Here is a 21954-nt window from a genome sequence, read left to right as displayed (position 1 = left end):
AGACAAAATCATGAAAAGAGTACAATTCCTTAGTAGGCGAATTCGAAGTGAATTTTCAAATTAGCTGCATATATTCCAACCTGTTGCTCGAAGTGTGACAATCCATTTTAAAAAAGATTTTGAAAAGACTGAAAGGAATTCGCTGTGAGTTGCTGAATTTCGATTTTCCTAAATTAACCTGGTGGGAGTGCGCTTTCACTGAGAGGACGCTTTTCTTTAAAATAAATCACCGGCTGGTCCAGCCGGGAAAGCAGCACCACTGTGTTCTGAGCAGGTCGGTGTGACTAAAATGGATTGTCACACTTCGAGCAGCAGGTTGGAATATATGCAGCTAATTTGAAAATTCACTTCGAATTCGCCTACTAAGGAATTGTACTCTTTTCCTGATTTTGTCTGGCTCCAGCAACCCACTTTGGGTGCAACTACAAATGCGCAGGACTACCGTAACCAGCATGCACTTGGGCTGGTACTTGAATATATTAATCAGGTGCTTGCAATTGAATTTGCTGAACGAGCCAGGTATGTGGTCTTTAAAAGGAATGAGAGTCTGGAACACATCCAGCAATGGCTGCACCTACGAGGGTGATATATTTTTTAGTTTTTCTCTGCTGATTAGGGGATCAACCCTGAAACACGTGTCCAGAGATGTTTTATCGATATAGGCCTGAATTTTGAAAAGACTGAAAGGAATTTGCTGTGAGTTGCTGAATTTCGATTTTCCTAAATTAACCTGGTGGGAGTGCGCTTTCACTGAGAGGACGCTTTTGTTTAAAATAAATCACCGGCTGGTCCAGCCGGGAAAGCAGCACCACTGTGTTCTGAGCAGGTCGGTGTGACTAAAATGGATTGTCACACTTCGAGCAGCAGGTTGGATTATATGCAGCTAAATTGAAAATTCACTTCGAATTCGCCTACTAAGGAATTGTACTCTTTTCATGATTTTGTCTGGCTCCAGCAACCCACTTTGGGTGCAACTACAAATGCGCAGGACTACCGTAACCAGCATGCACTTGCGCTGGTACTTGAATATATTAATCAGGTGCTTGCAATTGAATTTGCTGAATGAGCCAGGTATGTGGTCTTTAAAAGGAATGAGAGTCTGGAACACATCCAGCAATGGCTGCACCTACGAGGGTGATATATTTTTTAGTTTTTCTCTGCTGATGAGGGGATCAACCCTGAAACACGTGTCCAGAGATGTTTTATCGATATAGGCCTGAATTTTGAAAAGACTGAAAGGAATTCGCTGTGAGTTGCTGAATTTCGATTTTCCCAAATTAACCTGGTGGGAGTGCGCTTTCACTGAGAGGACGCTTTTGTTTAATATATATATATATATATATATATATATATATATATATATATATATATATATATATATATATATGTGTGTTTACATACATACTTATACTTAATTCTAAAAGGTTATTTGGGTTATTAATACATTTAATATGTATTTATTAAAAAATAACATGGTAATATATTTGATTTATTTGACATGTAACTTTTTAGAGATAGTGAATGAAATGAATCTATTTATTTAATATTCTGTCATTTTAAATTACCTTTCCCTTAATCCCCAAAAAACCCTTTCTAACCAATAACACTTCCCATTCCTAAACCCTAAAAGTCCCTCTATATCATATATTTAATTACTTATTTATTTACTGAGGGCACAAGTTATAGTTACTTCAGTTAACTATGACTGGTAAATTTCAGTACTTTTTGAGTTTCAAATGTTATGCTTCAACTGTATTTTCATCTAAATATAACATCACTTTAACCTATGTTTGTTCTGTGTGTTTTTAATGTAAGGTAAAATATTATCACCAGACCTAACATAACTTCACTTGAAGCCTTTGTTGTTTTCAGTGAATTCCTTAGGTTTCTTTCTAACATAACATATCTATATAAATGGGTGTAATACAAGACAGACCTTCTGGCTTTGTCAAAAAGCCACCACAGTAATTGATCAATCACTATAATCCAAAATATTCCTTATTAATACACACATCACAGTGCTTACTAATGTTAATTGTCACATAATATTTAAAGTAAATCATTTTTTATTCAAAACAATCACAGTGTTTGAGTCTTTCTTTCACAGTTTTCAGTCCACAAAATGCAGCCATAAAAGCAAACACAGGGGTCACTGCACTCCAGCTGAAGAGCACACTCCTCCAGCTTGTAGACCCCCCCAATAAAACTTTTTTTTGTTCGTTGGTGGTGCCCCTGGTTCTCCGTGACAACTACAATATTTTTTTTAAAAAGACCTGAAGGTCACTATGTAATGCTCCTGAGAGTGAGCAGTGAATACTTAATAGATGGCATGTCCCCTCTAGTATTGAAGCAGTGAGGCCACAACTCATTTTATTTTATTTTATTTTTATTCTGGGTGCCCAGATCTGATCATGCATGCAGGGCATGCAGATGTGCGTCTCCCCAATTGGCAAGCACATCTCCTCCCTGTCTGCCCTGTGTGGGCATGGAGTATATGTGCATTGTGTCGCTGCTCCAATGGTGATATGGAGTGGGAGGGCACACCACATGGTGGTGGGTGCACAAAATAACACCCCTCCACATCTGTGCGCTTTGGGGTCCCTGGGCCCCTTCACCACTCATGTGGAGGCTGTGGGGATGGAGGTCCTCGGGACAGAAATCTCTTCAGGAAGGCGTCCCAAGGTAAGCCCCTCTCCAATTATGTGATGCAGCAGCATCTGGGAAATGAGGGCCTCAGGGAGCAGATGAGACTTTGGAGAGGGGATCCTCACATGCTTACTCATCAAATAATTATATATTGATATGTATCGGTAAAGTAGCCAACCCGACAGGCCCTGGTCCAGCACACAGTGGTTTTTATAGAAAAAGGGCACCCCACCCTTTCTTTTAAATCTTTCCGATCTTACCACAGTAGCACAAACAAATATTTTTAGCCCCACAGGGGCCTTCTGGGAGCCCCTTCATGACCTAGGGGACCAGGGTATTCCTACGCTGGCCACTATATGATTCTTTCATATTTCCTCCTATGACACAGTAAGTGTCCAGGTCCTAAAACGGTTTCCAAACTTTGTAGCTGTTGACGGCAGCCACAGAGATCTTACTCTTTGATTTGCCAGTCTCTCAGTACTCCTGCATATCTAGATATCTGTAAAGTTTGAATCACACATTCTGGTTGAAGATTTGGATTTCTGCCACATTTGTTTTAATTCTGTTCAGGCATTTTGGCTCTAGCTGTGTGTAAAGTTTCTATAGGAAATTGCATGTGGAAAATGTGTTTTGGGACCCCTTCTTTTTCTCGGTCCTCACTTGATGGATCGTCCTGAAACTTTCCAAAAAGGAGCTGAAGTGGAAGATGGGCCTTTTTTTGGAAACCTTATACGTACATATAGGTGTATGTGTGTCTCTGGTGTTGTAGATGTGTTAATGCTTCTCTGATAAGCTCTAATGAGAGAGAGATGCATGTTTCAGGAAGTCCTTTTATTCATTCCAGGCTGGTCTCGATGGTGTTTTGCTAATCCAAAGCAGCAATACTGTGCCTAAAGAGTAAATAAATTTGTCATTTTTCAGCTTTGCGTGGATAGAACTAGATAATTCTATGCTTAAAGATTTTGCTATAAAATGGCTAAAGGCTTTGTTGCTTTTTATAGCTCAGCATTCATAGCACTGTCCTTATCCAGTTCTTAAAAACGTTGCCACAAAAACAGACATTTGTGGTGGGCAGATTTAGATTGTTGCTTGATTTTTACATGCACTACAATAGAAGCAGATCTACACCTAAACTTGGGAACTTATTATCCATCTTTTCATTAACCCTCAAAACCATTGAAATATGCATTATAATGTAATAATTGAGTGAGCTAGTAATCAAGCTATAACCTGTGACCACATCATGCACTGCATATGTACTCAACTATTACATCGCTCCTGCTGTGTTAAATGGCATCATTGATTTGATCACTGATTATATTTAAATTCTGACTTTGTTAAAATTATTAATGAGATCAAACAATGATTCTGACAGTGTGCTTTAGCCTTTGTGAACAAGAAGTAATACAGCAAACGAAATCAATGGTTGGACTCCTTGCAAGCTTTAAAATATGCAAATTTGATATTTAAGAAGTGAAATACTTTTAATGGATTGCATTGTCTTTTTCCCTACCCAAAGGATAGGTGCAGTGGTGATATGTTTCCTAGAGTGTCTAGAAAAGCATAGTACAGTTTTCTAGACCCCTGGCACCAAAGGCTCTGTCAATGTGCAAACATGAATCAGGAAAACACCAGACCTTGCGGACGTGCATGTCCAAACTCTGGGCATAGTCCCAGTTGGCCACTTTTGGAGGGGTTGAAAACTGCAAACTTTGCACTTGTATAGCACACTACTCACCGGTTAGGGTCTCAAGGCACTGTACACATACCACTGTGGAACCCATCCTGGCTTTTCCCTGTGAGGCACCCACTCCTGGACAGCCCTAGGGTGAAGCCAGGCATCCAAGCGCTGTTGTGGAGATTAAGCAAGCTATTGCCCAGAGTTACATAGTGGGACCCATTAATTAGATTAGGCACTGAGGTGAGAATTATCTGGTCCTAGGGAACTGAGCCCAAGACACGCCAAGTTGGGAATTGAACCCTGGTCCCAGCCCAGAGCTTTGCATCAGAGTCTGCCGCTCTAACCATTGTGCCACACTTCTCCACTCGGTTGGGTTGGTGTAGACCCTGGCCACAGCGGACATATTTGTTGGCCCTCTAATAATCAATTATATTCCAAAGACCCTTAAAGGGACTTGTTTTACTAACATCAAGAAAATGTAAAGTTGAGTTAGGCTTTCCAGCAACTCCAGCATACACATGAACATCTATCTGCAACTAGCGCTGAACCCACTGAACTCTCTTGTTTGATGGGCAATAGGTCTCTTAGATGTAATTTCTAGCAGGCCATTGATTCAGCACCACTTTCATAGACACAGTGCCTTCACCCTAGCCTTTATCCCTGGCTCTACCTATCCCAGGTAGGTTTTGGTGGGGTGGTCTTTCATTCTCTTGGTCTCCAGGTGTGCAATAGGTGCATAATAGTCCAGCAAAAGTCAAAATGTAGGTGACTCTCTTGTACTTAAATATTACCAATAGTTTACTTTTTAAAACTGTTTTCAATCCTTTTATGCAAGATATTACCTAGCAAAATTTTACAACATCTTGACAATTTATTTGGTGGATGGGCCATGGGCCTGACATCTGCCCCCTTCAACTTGTTCCAAATATAATACGAGCTAATTTAAGTTAAGGTGACTCATCATGAGTAATGAATAGTACAGAACTAACACGACTAATGTAACGTCAAATCATCTCGTATATGGATAATATGACTCCTTCGTTCTTGGGCTACGACCTTTCAAAACCTTAATTGGTGGAAATAGTTGCCCTTGGCAACAGGTTCTAAATTACACTCTTCTCTGTGGCTTGTACTTGAAATGCTTTTTTTTCAGACGTTTTTAAGGATTCAGAAGTGCACTATGCTGGATATCACTGCCTGACTATACTGTCTGGCCATTAACCATTACTGACATGGAGGTAATTATTGTGTCTTAACTGATTGCAAGATGCCGCTCAGTTTTTCCAATGTAACAGATTTTGAGGCAGATTTATCAATCTTTCATGCAGCGTAATGCAGCATGCCACCTTGCTGCACTACACTGCGCAAAAGGAAAGATTAGGAATGTGCCATAATTACCATTATACAGCACATTTCTGTCCTTTCATAGTTTGTGCACTTTTTGCTGCCTAGTGCCAATACAAGCATCCTTGTGTCATGTTCCAATGGTGCCTGTGTTGCAGGCAGGATGGTTTTGTGCAGGAAGGGTCATCTTCCTGCACAAACACAGTCCTGAGAGCCATTTTCCTCCTTTTTGTTTGCTGCAGAATACAGAACACATAGAAAGAGAAAAAAAACAAGGAGGCATAGCATTTTGATGCATTCCCAGGTCTGTCACTAATGGAAAATCTGGATATGTGCCAAAATCAATGGGAGGATGCGTTGGAACACCCATGCTCCACTCACATAACACCTCCCTTCCACAGAATAACACAAAGCAGTGATTTGTGCTGCCTTGCTTTACTCTGGGTAAATCATTCAGGGCTCGATAAATCTCACTTAGTTTTTGCATCACCGTTGCCCTCTCCTTATGTGGTGCAAGGGTGACTCAAAATCTTAATAAAATGTGGGCCTTAATTTCTAGTTCTATAAAGGATATGTGAAGCCATAAAAAATTAGCCAATAATATGATTTGTTAAACCAACCTTAAGAAGTAAATATAATTCAGATAAAGATGAATGTCTGAGGGGGGGCTCTTTTATGTAATCACTGCACATTTAGTAAGTGTGCAATAAAAGGTACACCGTTTCTAATTCAGAATATGGAACTCACAGCTACTCTGCAGTCATTCTGTCCAGTGATAAATGTGATCTCTTTCCATTGGGGTTAGCTGTATATATAGTAAAAACAGGCCACAGATTGTGGGAAAAAGCCTGCAGGCTTGTGAAACTGCAACATTTTTACATTTTTTTTATTAATTATTTTTTTTCCTTGCACCTATGTACATTTTTTGTTACATGTAAGTTTTGTAAAAATTATGCATTTGTGAAATAAACTGGGCCAGTTGCCAGCATGATCACTGTATGAAACGGAATACTTGATGGATAAATAAAAGCAAGATACTGGTGGGAGACTGTCTGGTATAAACAGAAAATGTATTGCAACTATGTCACACAAGATTTACAGATTCCTGGAGAGATTTCCTGCTTGAACTAGTTTCCTCAAAATTTGGTTCACAAACATAACGATAACGAGACCAACAAGCATTTGCAATACAATAGGTCTCACATTTGTGAGAGTTAGAGCTATTGGCGTTGTGAATGACAATGTCTTTTACCTATGTGTTTTGGTGTAATGGATGTGTGCCAGATGCCACAGCAACCCTCCGAGGCCTGTCGCTGCAGGAGAGAGGACACAACAAGGCCGCCAACTTGGGAGCGTTTTGCCTCATACCTACAGACTGGCTGTGTTACCCTAGAGATGCAACCCTTTTTTAGTGTGTTTACGTAACTTTTATGGCACCAGACAAGCCACAACTAGGCACCTTTGTCACATTCAACCTAGAGAATGAGGGCTGAAAAGAGTTAGGAGCAAAGAACACGGGGCAGACATATTTCTGTGTGTTAAACTTTTAAAGGAATTATTCCTGTACAATGGCAATCCCAGTCTAACTTTTAAAAACATTGACTGTGTACAAAGAGAACAACAGAAGAGGCTGCTTAACTGCAAATTAATTTTAGCGATTTTGTTAAAAAAAGGCACCTGCTTTGCAGCGCTATTAAATGGCAAACCTGTATTACCAAGCGCTATACAAAAAAAACTAGTTATTCCCAGACTGCCCTAACATGCATGTGACAAAGAGAGGACAGAGGATGTGGCATAAGGGCCAGTATTGCTGACTTTGTGACTGGAAAACATGGTTCAAGTCTCGAGATTGGCTCAACATCCTGTGATTATGGACAAATCACTTCATCTCCCCTTGCTACCAAACATGAATGTGTTCTTGTGTAATGTAACCAGTGCTCAAGTAAAGCACTGTAAAACGTTTGTATTGGGATCGCACTAACTGAAGTCTATTTGAAGAGACCCAAATTACATTCAATGGCTAGATGCTTTTTGCTATCAAGCTTGAGGCCGTGAAGTGCTTGGGTCTGGAGTCACAACTCCTTTTTCACCATTTTGGAGGCAACAACTTTTGCCATCTTCTTGCCTACAACTAACATATCTGCTTGGTTAATGACCCTCCGGAGGTTATCAAGAGCACATGCTACCACCTAGTGTTAAACTCTACTGAAGTCAGTTAGTTAATGCACCCACTGCAGAGACCTTGGCAGAACGAGAATGTCACAGATTACAATCCTGATATACCTATTTCACCTCTTCATCTCTGCGAAGTTGATGCAAATGAATTATAGCAATGTTGTTAAGAATACCACCTTGTTTTCAGTTCTATGAAATGGCAGAGCCTGTATTATGAAGCGCTGCATAAAAAAAGAGTTATTTCCATACTGCCCCAACACGCACAAGACAAAAATAACACTAAGGTGAGGATGTGGTGTAAGGTCCAGAGCTGCTGACTTTGGCCCTGTGGAGAACAGTTCAAGTCTCGGAGCAGACTCAACATCCTGTGACTCTGGGCAAATCAATTAATCTCCCCTTGCTACCAGCAATGAATGAGTTCTTGTGCAATGTAATTGGTGCTCATATGTAATTGGTGCTCATGTAAAGCGCTGTAATACATTTCTATTAAGTTTGCGCTACCTGAACTCTATTGGAAGAGGCTCAATTTACATCCAAAGGCTAGATGTTTTTTGCTATCAAGTTTGAGACCGTGAAGTGCATGGGTCTGGAGTTGCGATTTTATTTCTACAGTTTCAGAGACAACACCTTTTGCCATCCTCTTCCCTAGAACTAACCTATGTGCTTGGTTGGTGACCCTCCAGAGGTTATAAAGAGCATGTGCTATCGCCTAGTGTTAAACTCTACTCAAGTCAGTTAGTTAAAGCGCCCACTGCAGAGGTCTTGACAGAATAAGAATGTCACAGATTACAATCCTGACACAGCCTTTTCACCTCTTCCTCTATGCAAGGTTGATGCAAATGAATTATAGCAATTTTGTTAAGAATAACACCTGCTTTGCAGTGCTATGAAATAGCGGAACCGGTATTGTGAAGCACTATATATGAAAAAAAAGTTATTTCCCAGCTGTCCCAACACACACCAGACAAAGACCCCTAAGTGAGAGGATGTGGTGTAAGGGCCAGAATTGCTCACTGTGGAGCGGGGGACCACTGTTTGAGTCTCAGCGCAAGCTCAACATCCTGTGATTCTTGGAAAATCACTTAATCTCCCTTTGCTATCAAAAATTAATGTGTTCTTGTGTAATGTAACCAGAGGTCAAAGTAAGCAAGATCTTAGGGGCATGACATGCCCCTACTTTCTTAATTTATGAAAAACCGTTCCCCCACTTTTTATGAAAAGACAATTATTCTGAGATGGTAAACTCCGATCGTACAAATGCTTCAGCTTACGTTTCATTCAGGATTCTCCTGTGCTGTGAGACCAAGGGAGGGAGGGACATGCAGTTTAACAATAAACAGGCCTTCTTGCCTGGGTGCCTCCTCGTCTGAAAAAAATGATAATGTGCAAATGTGAAGGGGGCTTGGGAGCAGGTACTGGTTTAATTGATCTAATCACATGAAGCTTTGTGATGACAAAGATTTATTCTTTTTGACTGGTGGTGCAGCTGACCTGTGAAGTGTGTTTTTCAGGGCAGTTAAGTAAAAATAAATCATTATGTACAGTCTGGGCATTATTAAAACCTATATTTCGGAAGCACCTTTCTATCAGACACCTTTTTGCATGTTTGGCAGGAGTTTGTTGTATACTCCGTGCAATGCAAGTTTAACAAAATGACACACATTCTCATTGCTTTCTGCCACAGCCTGGACGCTTGTGGCAATAGCACTACACAAGCAACAATTCTCCATTGCACCAACCAAGATTCTATTCTGTGGCTTTCTGGTTGCACACAGACCTCCCAGTGCATTAACTGATAAAGGTTTGAGAATACACAATAGTATGCTTACCACTGACTAACTTCACTTTAAAAAAAATATTTTTCATTTAAGCCATGAGTTATTTTATATGTAGCTCCCTGAAGGAGAATATATTTTCTTTTAGCCGCACCTTTAACCCCCCACACTCATTGACCCCCCATTTCATGCACCATCACAGTTCCCATACTTCTTTTATTGCACTTCAGTTGCTGAATGTAATCAGTGTTCATGTAAAGCACTCTAATACCTTTGTATCGAGTTCACGCTAACTGAGCTTTATTTGAAGAGGCCCGATTTGCATCGAAAGGCTTGATGTTGTTTGCTATCAAGCTTGAGGCCGCGAAGTGCTTGGGTCTGGAGAGACAACTTATTTTCTACCATTTTGGAGATAGCACCTTTTGCTATCTTCTTGCCTAGAATTAACCTATGTGTTTGGTTAGTGACCCTCCAGAGATTATCAAGAGTACGTGCTATCACCTAGTGTTAAGCTATACTCAAGTCATTTGGTTAATGCACCCACTTCAGAGGTCTTGACAGAACAAGGATGTCACAGATTACCATCCTGACATAGCTATTTTAACCTCTTCAACTCTGCAAGGTCGATACAAATGAATTATAGCTATTTGGTTATGAATGACACCTCCTTTTCAGTGCTATGAAATGGCAGAACCTTTATTACCAAGTTATTCCCCGACTGCCCCAACACACACCAAACAAAGCACCCTAGGGGAGAGGATGTGGCGTAAAGGCCAGAGCTTCCGACTTTGGAGCTGGGGTATGCAGTTTGAGTCTTGGCACCAACTCAACATCCTGTGATTCTGGGAAATCACTTAGTTTCCCCTTGCTACCAAAAATGAATATGTTCATGTAAAGCACTGTAATACATTTGTATCACGTTTATGCTACATAAAACTGCAAAATAAATAAATAAATAAAAAAGACCATACAGACATGGCAAAGAAGCAGCAAGATGCCTGAAACCAAGGAAGAGAAAGAAAGAACATGCCGCCACGATCGCAAAGTGGCAAGGCAAAATAAAAAAATAGTGTGCAACGCTAAGTTATCTCATTATTCGTGCAATAATCCATGTAACAGGGTCAATCTCCAAGGCGGTAACAAAACAGCCTCAAGGCAGGACAAACAAAAGCATTTACCAACAACATCAAGGGATTTTTGAAAGGCGGCCCAGGAAAGAATTAAAGTGATGGGCGTGGTTAAAGCCCACAGAATAGATTACAACATGTCAAGAAGAGCAACACTTGCACGCTGCTATGCTGAACCTACAAATTATGGAAAGCACAACAAACTTAACAGTCAGGAATTGTGAGATATTTTATTTGTGCTAAAAAATGCCAGGGCTTTAACATGCCTAAGCATTTCTAAAAATTCAGGTTTTTATAAAGCACTTTTGTGCAGAAACATGACATTATTCCTAGCACTCACAGTTTTGGTATGATGCTGTTACATAAGTACTAAAAGTATTTTTCCAAGGTCACTTAAAGTTGTTCTGTGGGAGAGTCGAAATTAAAGCTTGCTTCTTGCTTCCACAGTCGGTAGTCTAAACACCACACCACATCTCTTGCATACAAGCCCACCAAAAAGCTTCCCCTAATCCTATCAAACATCATAACTTCTATACTGTCCAGGACACAAATAGCATAGTTCTTTCCATAGGGAAGTCTGAGACACCTTCGTATACTGATACATCAGCTGTGTCTGCATAACCAGGTGCCAGGCAGTGGAGATGGAAGAAAATCGCAGCAATGAACCAACAATGGGTCTTCTATGAATCCCTAATGAACGATGAGAAAGGATATTTTTCAAGTCCACTTTGAGCTAGCAATGTCGACTGGAAGAAGCCAGGACTTGCTGTTGGCTTCTCTATGTTCAGCACTTAGGTTATGGAACTATTGTATTTATTTACCACATCCATTAATAGGAGTAGAGCGTCTATTGGGTAAAACATTCTATTGACTAGAGACATCCTTTTTTGCCCAACAATGGTATTTTGTTTAACTGCCAACACTGTGATTCTTTTATTTAACTCACAAAAAAATATAGTTACAGGGACAAATAGACTAAACACAAAAAATGAGACATTTCACAGTACCTTACGATGACAGTTTGCGTCATGTTTCACCATGATTTGGCTCATTGTCAAGTTATTATGACTGTATGTTGGTCATCTTCGTAATGTCCTCCATTTTATTCTGGATTTTGCAGATGACACCACACTTGTGGACTGCGCTTCTCTCCATACACCGTTAATAAATCGTGAAGGTGGCTCACTTACAATGCAGAAAGGACAGGAGCTACCTTCATAAAGCTGCTACACAACAGCAGCATCAAAGACCTCCACATTTTCCTTTCATAGACACTGTACTTTGGTTCACCTTTCTCAGATCTCCTGGATTATTTTATGTTAATGATGTCGCCTGTAGTTAGCATCCTTTCTCACATCAAAACTCTTCTTACATCAACCTAAAAGGTGATTGTTTTCTGATTTCTTCATCCTTTTCCATTCCTAACATCCCATTCTCTCCTCTTGTCATCCAGTTACAAAGAAGTTAATAAACAACGTTTTACCCATCTTACTGTTTGAAACAGGATTCACATAAAGTTATCACAATATTTCACAATGCAAGGCCAACTGAATGCGACCCATTGTCACTCTGTGTAGAAAGGCCTCCTGACTATTGGTAAATGAACAACGAAAGGGAACTTTTACATATTCATCAACATTTGTACTTCATAAACTCAACTTTGATGTGAATTGAACAAGATTATCTATCAAATCTGTCTAGTAAGCATACATTAAAAAAATACAATACCCTGCAAACTATCTACATCGTTTACAAGCTACACCTTAGCCTGCTTTGAAGCATCATCTATCACTGATGGCAGAAATGTACAGTTAACCTGCAACATCTCCATAGCAAATAAAAAGCCCAAAATAACTTTTTCCTAAACTCCTACTCTACCATAGTTTCTCCCATAAAAAGGTAGTAAGCAAATACTTATTTCATCCATAAGCCAAACAGCTATTCAACACCCTCCCAAACAAAGCTTTTTTCTACAACCAATAGGAATACTCCCATTATTCATGCTGAAGCTGACTAAGTGCCCCTGTGGAGTCAACCAGTTTGCTCATTTTCTCAATCTCTCCAGTAGAACACATCTGTCACTTTTCCAAGCCAACCTCTGACTCAGCTGTGAGCTCATCCACTACTTTCCAAAAATGATGTAACTCAGTTATAAATGACTCTCAATTGGTCATGCTTTTACAGTTAGTCTTCAATTGGCTGGCCATTGTCTCCTCCTCACAAGCTCTGATTCATCTTCGATTATCACAGAAAGTGCAACACTCAAAACATATGCATTGTTGTCCTCATACAATCCTCTTCAAAGCAATCATATTACCACTCTTGGAAAGTGGCAGCCCAGGTACGCTGTCTGCAGAAATATTTCTGCAGCTTAGGGGTTCTCTGACTTATCTTTGTAGCTATTTGATTACTGTGGTAATAATATTCTATAATCTAGCCAACATATGATCATGTACCTGCTGACTATGCATAACATTCAAAGCAAGTCCACGGTCTGGAGGAAGTATAATTCCCTTGCTTTGTTCTGCATGTCTGACGTCAAGGGCAAAGAAGCATGACATTCATGAAATATAGAAGTCACTTCCAGAGTCATCTGTGTCTGCCACATTACCATTTATCTTTACCATTTCTTAAATTCATCATATCTCACATTTCTTTTAAAGATCTACTGGCATTAAGTGTGAGGAACCGTAAAGAAAGTTTAAACAGATTAAGGGCTGTACGAAAATTAGATTCGTTAAAAGTGGCTGTAGGGTGCATACTGACTTTTTCCGAATCCACTGAGATTTTGCCAACTAACCTATGTACTAATAGGTCAGTTCACAGAATCACTATTCGGAGTGGATCACATTTCGTCCTCCCTCATCAATATAAATAAGGTACGTCACAAATTGTGACTCACTTTGATTGAATGCTATCACAGAGATGGTGGATTGCTGAGATCAGCAGACCACCATGTCTGTGATCGCCTTTAAATTAAGTTAATTTATATTTAAATGTAACATATTTTTCTTAAAGGAAACTAGTCTAAATTTGAGCAAATTCGTAGTTTTTTAAAGAATGTTTGTTTAAGAGTTGGCAGCTGTCTGATGGACCGCTGCTCATCCCCTAACAAACTTTTTAATACATTCAGAAAGAAGAGAGGGTGCGCAGGGGACCCCTTAAAATTTGCAAATAGGTTACTGCAACCTTCGAGGAGCTAGTAACCTACCAATGTTTTATGACCAACATTGCTCTGGCAAACCATTGATAAGTAGCATTGTAAAATCACAATTTATAAGGGATGCACTAAATAGGCCCCTTTCAAATTCCATTATATATTTCTAAAACCAATTTGCGATTCAGGTAAACATTTTCTGGATCACAAAATGGGTTTAGTACATTTAAAAAGACGTTTAGTGGTCGCAAATCACGTGATTTAGTGAATCAGGCTTTGGGACTGCTAAATGGATCCATACATTGTGCTCTAAAAAGGCTAGTATTGTAGAAAGTAAAAGTTATAAAATATGTGTTACAAAAGGAGAAGCATGTTTGTAGAGGATTGTTCTTCCACAAAAATCGAAGGAGACATGAGAACTGCTTGATGCCTCAAAGGCAGTTTCTAACAATGACAACCATATCGCTATAAACCATAGGCCTCCAAGATTTTCTGAAAAACAGCCAGGCATCAGTTCCATGCAATCCAAATCAGTTTCAACACAAATGCCAGCCTCGGTTGACGCTCATAAAAAAAACGTAGAATAGCGAGTAATAGTGACCAAAATCCCCAAAACTTTGTGAAAGAGATATACAAAGGTCAATGGGCACCAATGTTTTCCGAAGCTTATGCAGCAGTAAGTTGTCCTTGCATATGTGCGCAGTATATGCACCTACATAGTCGGGCAACCACCTGATGATCAAATGTAGACAAAAGTTAGCGCCCACCATCCCAGTGTCAGAGAAGAGAATAATAGCGGTAAGTGAACTGGATACTTGTATCTATTTTGTTTCCTTATGCTTTCTTTGTTTTCCCTGTCTCACTGTTCTTGTCAAGGTTACATTTCTCAGACTGGTTCTTGTTAGTATGTGCTTTCTTCCGTCTGTTTCTTAGTGATCTAACTCCTGTGCTTTCTGTCTCGTTATTTTCCTTCAGTGCTCAACCGTTCCTGTGCGCAGTGTCTTAGCTGGTCTATTTTGGTTACGGTGCTCTACGGTGCCCGGTGGTAGGTATCTTTATCTCTCCCGATTTGTTCTCTCCCTTGTCCTTGTCCGTCTCTCTTCCCCCCCCCCCCCCAGGTGCTCATGCTTTTTATTTTTCCCAGTTTTGTCCTTCCCCCTCCCTTCTCTCCGTGTTCCCCCCCCTCACTCCCCTCTCTTTCTCTCTCTCTCTTTTGTTCAGAGACGTGGTCCCACGCACCTGAATGGCCACGCTTCTCCTGAAGCATGGCGGGATGCTGCACTTCGTCCTCCCGGTTGCCTGGAACAGGGTCTTCCGTCGCTCGTCTTCCGCCTTCTCCTCCAGTGCTCGAAAGGTACCGCTGTCTGCAGATTCCGAGCGGGCTCCGCTCCTCGTCTTCCTCTTTCGCCTCTCTCTCTCTCTGGGTTTCTCCTCCTCCGATGGATGGTTCACGGCTGCTTTCGTGTCTCCCGCTTTCTCCTCACAACCTCCGAACGCCGTAAGTTCTGGCAGCGGCACTTTTGACATCCCCGTGTCCCGCCACTGCTGGTCTTCCCACCAATCACGGGCAGAGAGACCAGGAAGCCTTAGAGTAACAGGGACAGCGTCAGCACAAGTGAGAGCCATGTGCGTGCGAACTGGTTCCAGCCCGTCACATACACTCCACCTAGAGAGCGGCCTGTCGAGACGCTCCAAGACCAGATAACGGGAAAGAAAATCCGCGGTCACCATTTGTTTACCCGGGAGATGCTGTATCCGAAAGGAGAAAGGCTGTAAGGAAAGGAACCAGCGGAGAATACGGGAATTAGTGTCCTTATTATGGGCGAGCCAGGTAAGAGGAGCGTGATCAGTAATCAGGGTAAAGGTACTGCCGGACAGGTAATATCTGAGAGATTCAATTGCTCATTTAATCGCCAAACACTCCTTCTCTATAGCCGGATAATGTAATTCTCGCGGTAGAAGTTTCCTGCTGATATATAAGATGGGGTGGAGGGTATCATCATCCTGCGGTTGGGATAACACAGCCCCAAGACCCACGTCGGAGGCATCAGTTAGCAATACAAAGGGTTTACCAAAATCAGGACAACATAGCACTGGTTCGGATGTGAGAGCGGCCTTTAACCTGTCAAAGCTACGTAATGCAGTTACAGAGGGGGGACCAAGGGTGTTGGGATAGTTTTTTTTTTAGCATATCAGTAAGGGGTTCTGCAACCGTGGAGAAATGGGGAATAAAGCGCCTATAGTAGCCGATCAATCCCAGGAAAGCCCTAATGTATTTTTTTCTCTTAGGGAACGTCATTTTTGAGATGGCTTCTACTTTTTCTACTTGGGGGCTAATCCGACCGCTCCCCACAATATAGCCCAGGTATTTGATACTAGTCTGTCCAAGTCTATATTTCTCAGGATTGGCGGTTAACTAGGCTTTTCGTAGAGTTTGTAATATGGTATCTAGGTGTGTCATGTGATACTCCCAGGTTTTGCTATAGATAACAATGTCATCGAGATAAGCAGCAGCATACTGCTTAAGAGGTCATAAGATTTCGTCCATAAGTCTTTGGAAGGTGGCGGGGGCCCCATGAAGCCCAAAAGGGAGGACAGTAAAGTGATATAATCCCGAAGGGGTGGCAAATGCTGTTTTTTCTTTGTCTTCCCTTCTTAAGGGTATTTGTCAATAACCCTTCGTGAGATCTAGGGTGGATAAGTACTTGGCTTGGCCTAATCTTTCAATAAGCTCGTCGATTCTAGGCATGGGATATGCATCAAAATAGGTTAAGTTGTTGACACCCCTATAGTCTACACAAAACCGGGCACTGCCGTCTGGCTTGGGTACCAACACAACTGGCGAGCACCAAGGGCTGGCTGAAGGTTCTATGATACCGGCTGCCAACATGGCTTGGACTTCATCTTCAATAATCTTTTGTTTTGCTTCGGGATGCGGTAGGGCCGCTGTCGTGAGACAGTATTCATTTTCAGGCGAATGGGATGTTGGACTAGGCTCTGCCTGGATATTTAGAGAAGACATCCTGATTGTGATGTACTAGGCGAGTTAGTTGGTTGTGATACAACCTAGTAAGATCGGGATTGATCCATGGTTGGACAGGTCATGGTGAGGTAACATGGGATAAGGGATGTCTTCAGTAACATCGGGGTTGATAAAATGAACGGAATACCCCCCTGTGGGTTCTAGCCATTTTTTAAGAAGATTGATGTGATATATCTGTTCCCTGCCACTTCCTTGGGGAATGGCAAGCTTATAGGTGGTGGGGTTGATCTGTGCTATCACTTCAAATGGTCCCTGCCATTTGGCCAATAACTTATTTTCAGTACTAGGGAGTAAGACTAAAGCTTTATCTCCTACTGTTAAGGTGCGAACTGCACTTCAAGTTTCATATATTTGCTTCTGCTTATTCTGAGCTTCCTGTAAAGCAGTATGGGCTACTTCCCATACTGTATAAAGATTATCTCTCAAATCTCGGGTATATGTTAAGAGGTCTTTTACTTCCTCCTCAGTGTCCTCCCACTGTTCGGCTAACATATCTAACAGTGTGCGTGGTTGTCGGCCGAATAACATCTCAGAAGGGCTATAGTCTAAGTAAGCTTGTACGTGGGTACGGATAGCATATAAAACCAAAGGTAGTTTCTTTTCCCAATCCTTACCGGCCTCAGATATGCTCTTTCTTAGTAAGGATTTAATGGTTTTGTTGTATCTTTCCACCAGCCCATCTGTTTGAGGATGATATACTGAGGTACGTATTTGTTTCACCCCTAGAAACCGACATACTTCAGCCATTAATCTAGACATAAAAGGAGTCCCTTGGTCAGTCAATATTTCTTTTGGGAATCCCACCCTTGAAAAGAACTCTATCATTGCCTGGGAAATAGCTTTAGTGTGTATACTGGGAAGGGGAATGGCCTCGGGATATCGTGTGGCATAGTCCACCAAGGCTAAAACATATTGTCTACCCCGAGTGGAAGGGGTGAGGGGACCGGTAAGGTCCATTCCAACCCTGGTAAAGGGAATATCTATAATCGGAAGAGGTTGAAGGGGAACGGGTTTTTGTGGAGAGGGGTTGTAAAACTGGCATTTGGGACACTCGGAACAATGCTTGCGTATTTCTCCATAAACCCCTGGCCAATAAAATCGTCTAAGGACTGCTTCCTCATTTTTCTTCCTTCCCAAGTGCCCTTCCCCGTTATCCCCATGTGCTAATTGTAACACTTGTTGGCGGTGACTTTTAGGCACTACTAACTGTATATCATTTCCTCTTGTGGGTGTGGGATTTCTGTATAATAGATTATTACGAATCAGGAAACTGGGACCTACCCCTTGTGCTGCCCCGGACTCGGCCTGCTGCCATGCGTGTTTTAAGGTAGGGTCCTCATTCTGATTCTGACGGAAATCCCTGGTGATTCTGCAAACCTTCCCATTAACAATAGGACCATCTTGGGATGGGCGGTTCTGTAAATAGGAACGTCGTTGCTCTCTTTTTTGTCTCCTGCTGAGGGTAATCCGTACCCGTTTGGATTACTCTGTAATCATTCCACTAGGTGCCTCCGTCCACCAATCCCTCAAAAGGTGCTCTTGCCCGGCTTTCTCTAATAAGGAGGGAAAATCCTCATAATCCGTCCCGAGGATTATGTCCTCATCGAGTGTGGAGAGTACCCCTACCCGGAGCTTCTCGTTTCGATCTCTCCATTTCAGCCTTATAGTGGCGATGGGATAACACTGTTGATCACCATGTACACAGGTGATGAGGACCTGGGTTTCTGTATCTTCCTGCCCTGGCAATTCTAAATCTCCCTTGATCACGCTCTGGCTACAACCGGAATCGATTAGGGCCATTCTTTCCACTTCATTGACGATGATAGGGAGGGTATATTTAGGTTTCTCTCCTCCAGTCCAGAACATTCTTCCCTTGGTCAGACCTATCTCCATGGGTTCCTCTGCGTCTTTCTTATGTGGGCAATATTGGGCAATATGCCCCCACTCTGAGCAGTTGTAGCACTGGGGACCATGGCCTGAGTATCCAGAGGGATCCGGGCCCGCTGGTTGAGATCGGTCAGACCCGTGATTTACTACCAGTCGAGGTAGATGTATTCTAGGTATGGCCGGTCTGACCGGAGGTGGAGGAGCCCGACTAACGGTAGACCGGAAGTCCGAGCCTCTATGATAAGCACAGGCAAGATCTATGGCCGTCTCATTAGTGAGTCGGGGATGTTGTCGTACCCAGTTCCGGGTGGTAGGTGGTAAAGCATCCAAGTACTGTTCTAAGACTATGATGTCAAACATGTCTTCTCTTGTTTTCTCCGTGGGATGTAATCACCTCCCGGCTGCATGTTGGACTCTTTAATATAAGGTACGGGGATTCTCCTGATGCTGCCATTTCATTTGTCTAAACCTGGTGCAGTAACTCTCACTATCCAAACCCACTCTTTCTAAAATGGTTTTCTTAATGTCCTTGTATGGAAGGTTACCACTCGGATTAATAGCTTGGTATGTTGTTTGTAAGTGGCCGGTGAGAAGGGGGGCGATATACTGACCCCATTTGTCCTCAGGCCGATTAGCGGTACTGGCCACTCTTTCAAAGTTTGTGAAGAAAGAGTCTGGGTCTTCCTGCTCCTGATAACGTTTCAACACACTACTTGTTACAGTGGGGTGTACTTTTGTATGGGCAATGGTGTCGGTAAGCTTGCCCAGTGCTGTTTCATGTACCAGTTGGTTATTGGCCATTATCGTTGCCTGGCTCTTGAGCGCAGTTTGCAACGTCTCCCGTTCCTCTTTGGCTTCTTTCATTTGTTGTTCCCATATCAACTGGAGATGCCGTTGCCCTTCGGCCAACTGGGCGATTACATGTGCCATCGTTGGCTTCTCTTCCATGGTGGCGGTTTCTCCACAGGTCCCACTTCTGACACCACTTGTAACCGTATGGGTGTGGATGAATCACTCTAGACCGCGTTATAGTCTGGAAAAAGGAATTTTATTGGTGATATTGGATGTGGTATGAATCAGGTAAGTATACTTCAGTCTTTGGTTGCTGGGGATAGCGTGGCGGGATGTTCTTGAGGTTTATTCTTCACTCTTCACTCTTCTCTTTCTGTCTCCCTGGTTCACAGGTCGTCCCCCGGGAAGCACATGTGGAGAGAAGAGAATAATAGCGGTAAGTGAACTGGATACTTGTATCTATTTTGTTTCCTTATGCTTTCTTTGTTTTCCCTGTCTCACTGTTCTTGTCAAGATTACATTTCTCAGACTGGTTCTTGTTAGTATGTGCTTTCTTCCGTCTGTTTCTTAGTGATCTAATTCCTGTGCTTTCTGTCTCGTTATTTCCTTCAGTGCTCAACCGTTCCTGTGCGCAGTGTCTTAGCTGGTCTATTTTGGTTACGGTGCTCTACGGTGCCCGATGGTACGTATCTTTATCTCTCCCGATTTGTTCTCTCCCTCGTCCTTGTCCGTCTCTCTCCCCCCCCAGTGCTCGTGCTTTTTATTTTTCCCAGTTTTGTCCTTCTCCCTCCCTTCTCTCCATGTTTCCCCCCCTCACTCCCCTCTCTTTCTCTCTCTCTCTCACTCTCGTTCAGGGACGTGGTCCCACGCACCTGAATGGCCACGCTTCTCCTGAAGCGTGGCGGGACGCTGCACTTTGTCCTCCCGGTTGCCTGGAACAGGGCCTTCCATCGCTCGTCTTCCGCCTTCTCCTCCAGTGCTCGAACGGTACCACTGTCTCCAGGGCCTCTCTCTCTCTCTGGGTTTCTCCTCCTCCGATGGATGGTTCACGGCTGCTTTCGTGCCTCCCGCTTTCTCCTCACAACCTCCGAACGTCGTAAGTTCTGGCAGTGGCACTTTTGACCTCCCGGTGTCACTGCCGGTCTTCCCACTAATCACAGGCAGAGAGACCAGGAAGCCTTGGAGTAACAGGGGCAGCGTCAGCACAAGTGAGTGCCATGTGCGAGCAAACTGGTTCCAGCCCGTCACACACACCTTAACAAACGGTTTCAGGTGACAAAAGCTTACTGCAGCTCCTAGTTGGTTCTTTGTCGGAAGTCACAAGCTTGACCTTTGACTTACATTTGATGCTAGTCAAAGGAGTGTGCAGGAACCATCCAATAAGCATTTGGAAAATGGATCAGTAGAACCCTGATGCTAATATGATAGTATCAATGGGTTGTACTGGGCCAAAAAGTATGGTACTTTGAGGCATATTTTCAAGAAAGTGACGCATCACTCCTGATGCAACACTTTTCTTGTATCACCCTGTGCCCTCCTAACAACACCATGGGCCAGATTTACAAGAAACTGGCGCAGCGCAGGGCTGTGCGGAAATTTGCAACGTCGCGCTGCACCAGTTTTGAAACATAGGGATGTGCCATATTTACAAGAATACGGCACACCCCTGCATCTCCCCCTGCGCCGGCACTACATTAAGTAGCCTGCACTAGCGATGGCATCCTAGCACCATAGTGCAAGGGTGTCTGCATTGAAGAGTGTGATTGTATGTGTGCAGGAACGTGTCCCTTCTTGCACATAAACAATCCTTCATGGTATTTTGCTTCTTCTATGTGTGCTGCAGAATGCAGCACACATAGAAATAGCAATAAACGAGGAGGAATAAAAGTGTTCCTCCTTATTGCACCATGCTAACGCCACCCCTGGGGTGGTGTTAGATTTTTGCGCTGCCTCTGATATACGAATTCTTGTAAATCCAGGGCAGCATCAAAAGCAACGGGTGTTGTGGTGGAACACCCACTGCAACACCCATTGCACTCCCCACTGACACAGAAAACTGCTTCAGAGGGGGGCATATTTACAAGGAAGCTTCAAGCCACAAAAGTGGTGTTACACCGCCTTGTAAATATGGAGAAGTGGTTAGCACCACCGGAGCGTCACACTAAGTGATGCTCTGGTGGTGCTAGGGCCTTGTAAATCTGGACCCATGTGTGCACTGTATTGACATTATGGAGCACCATGGCACACATTAGGACAATAGCATCAAAAATGTCAACACTATTGTGGCCCTTTGCAGGATTGGCACCAAAAATGATGGCGCTAATCCT

At 42.6% G+C, this 21954-nt stretch overlaps 1 protein-coding gene across 1 annotated transcript in view; it reads right to left on the bottom strand.

Annotated features, from left to right (window-relative positions):
• The window catches only part of DPYSL3 (dihydropyrimidinase like 3), a 305571-nt gene that overhangs the window by 210107 nt on the left and 73510 nt on the right, over positions 1-21954 (bottom strand). The gene's annotated exons all lie outside the window — the stretch shown is intronic.

Source organism: Pleurodeles waltl, chromosome 7 (genome assembly GCF_031143425.1).
Source record: "Pleurodeles waltl isolate 20211129_DDA chromosome 7, aPleWal1.hap1.20221129, whole genome shotgun sequence".
Taxonomy (NCBI): Eukaryota; Metazoa; Chordata; class Amphibia; order Caudata; family Salamandridae; genus Pleurodeles; species Pleurodeles waltl.
Note: the sequence above shows the minus strand (reverse complement) of the source record. Positions and strands in the feature narration are given on the sequence as shown.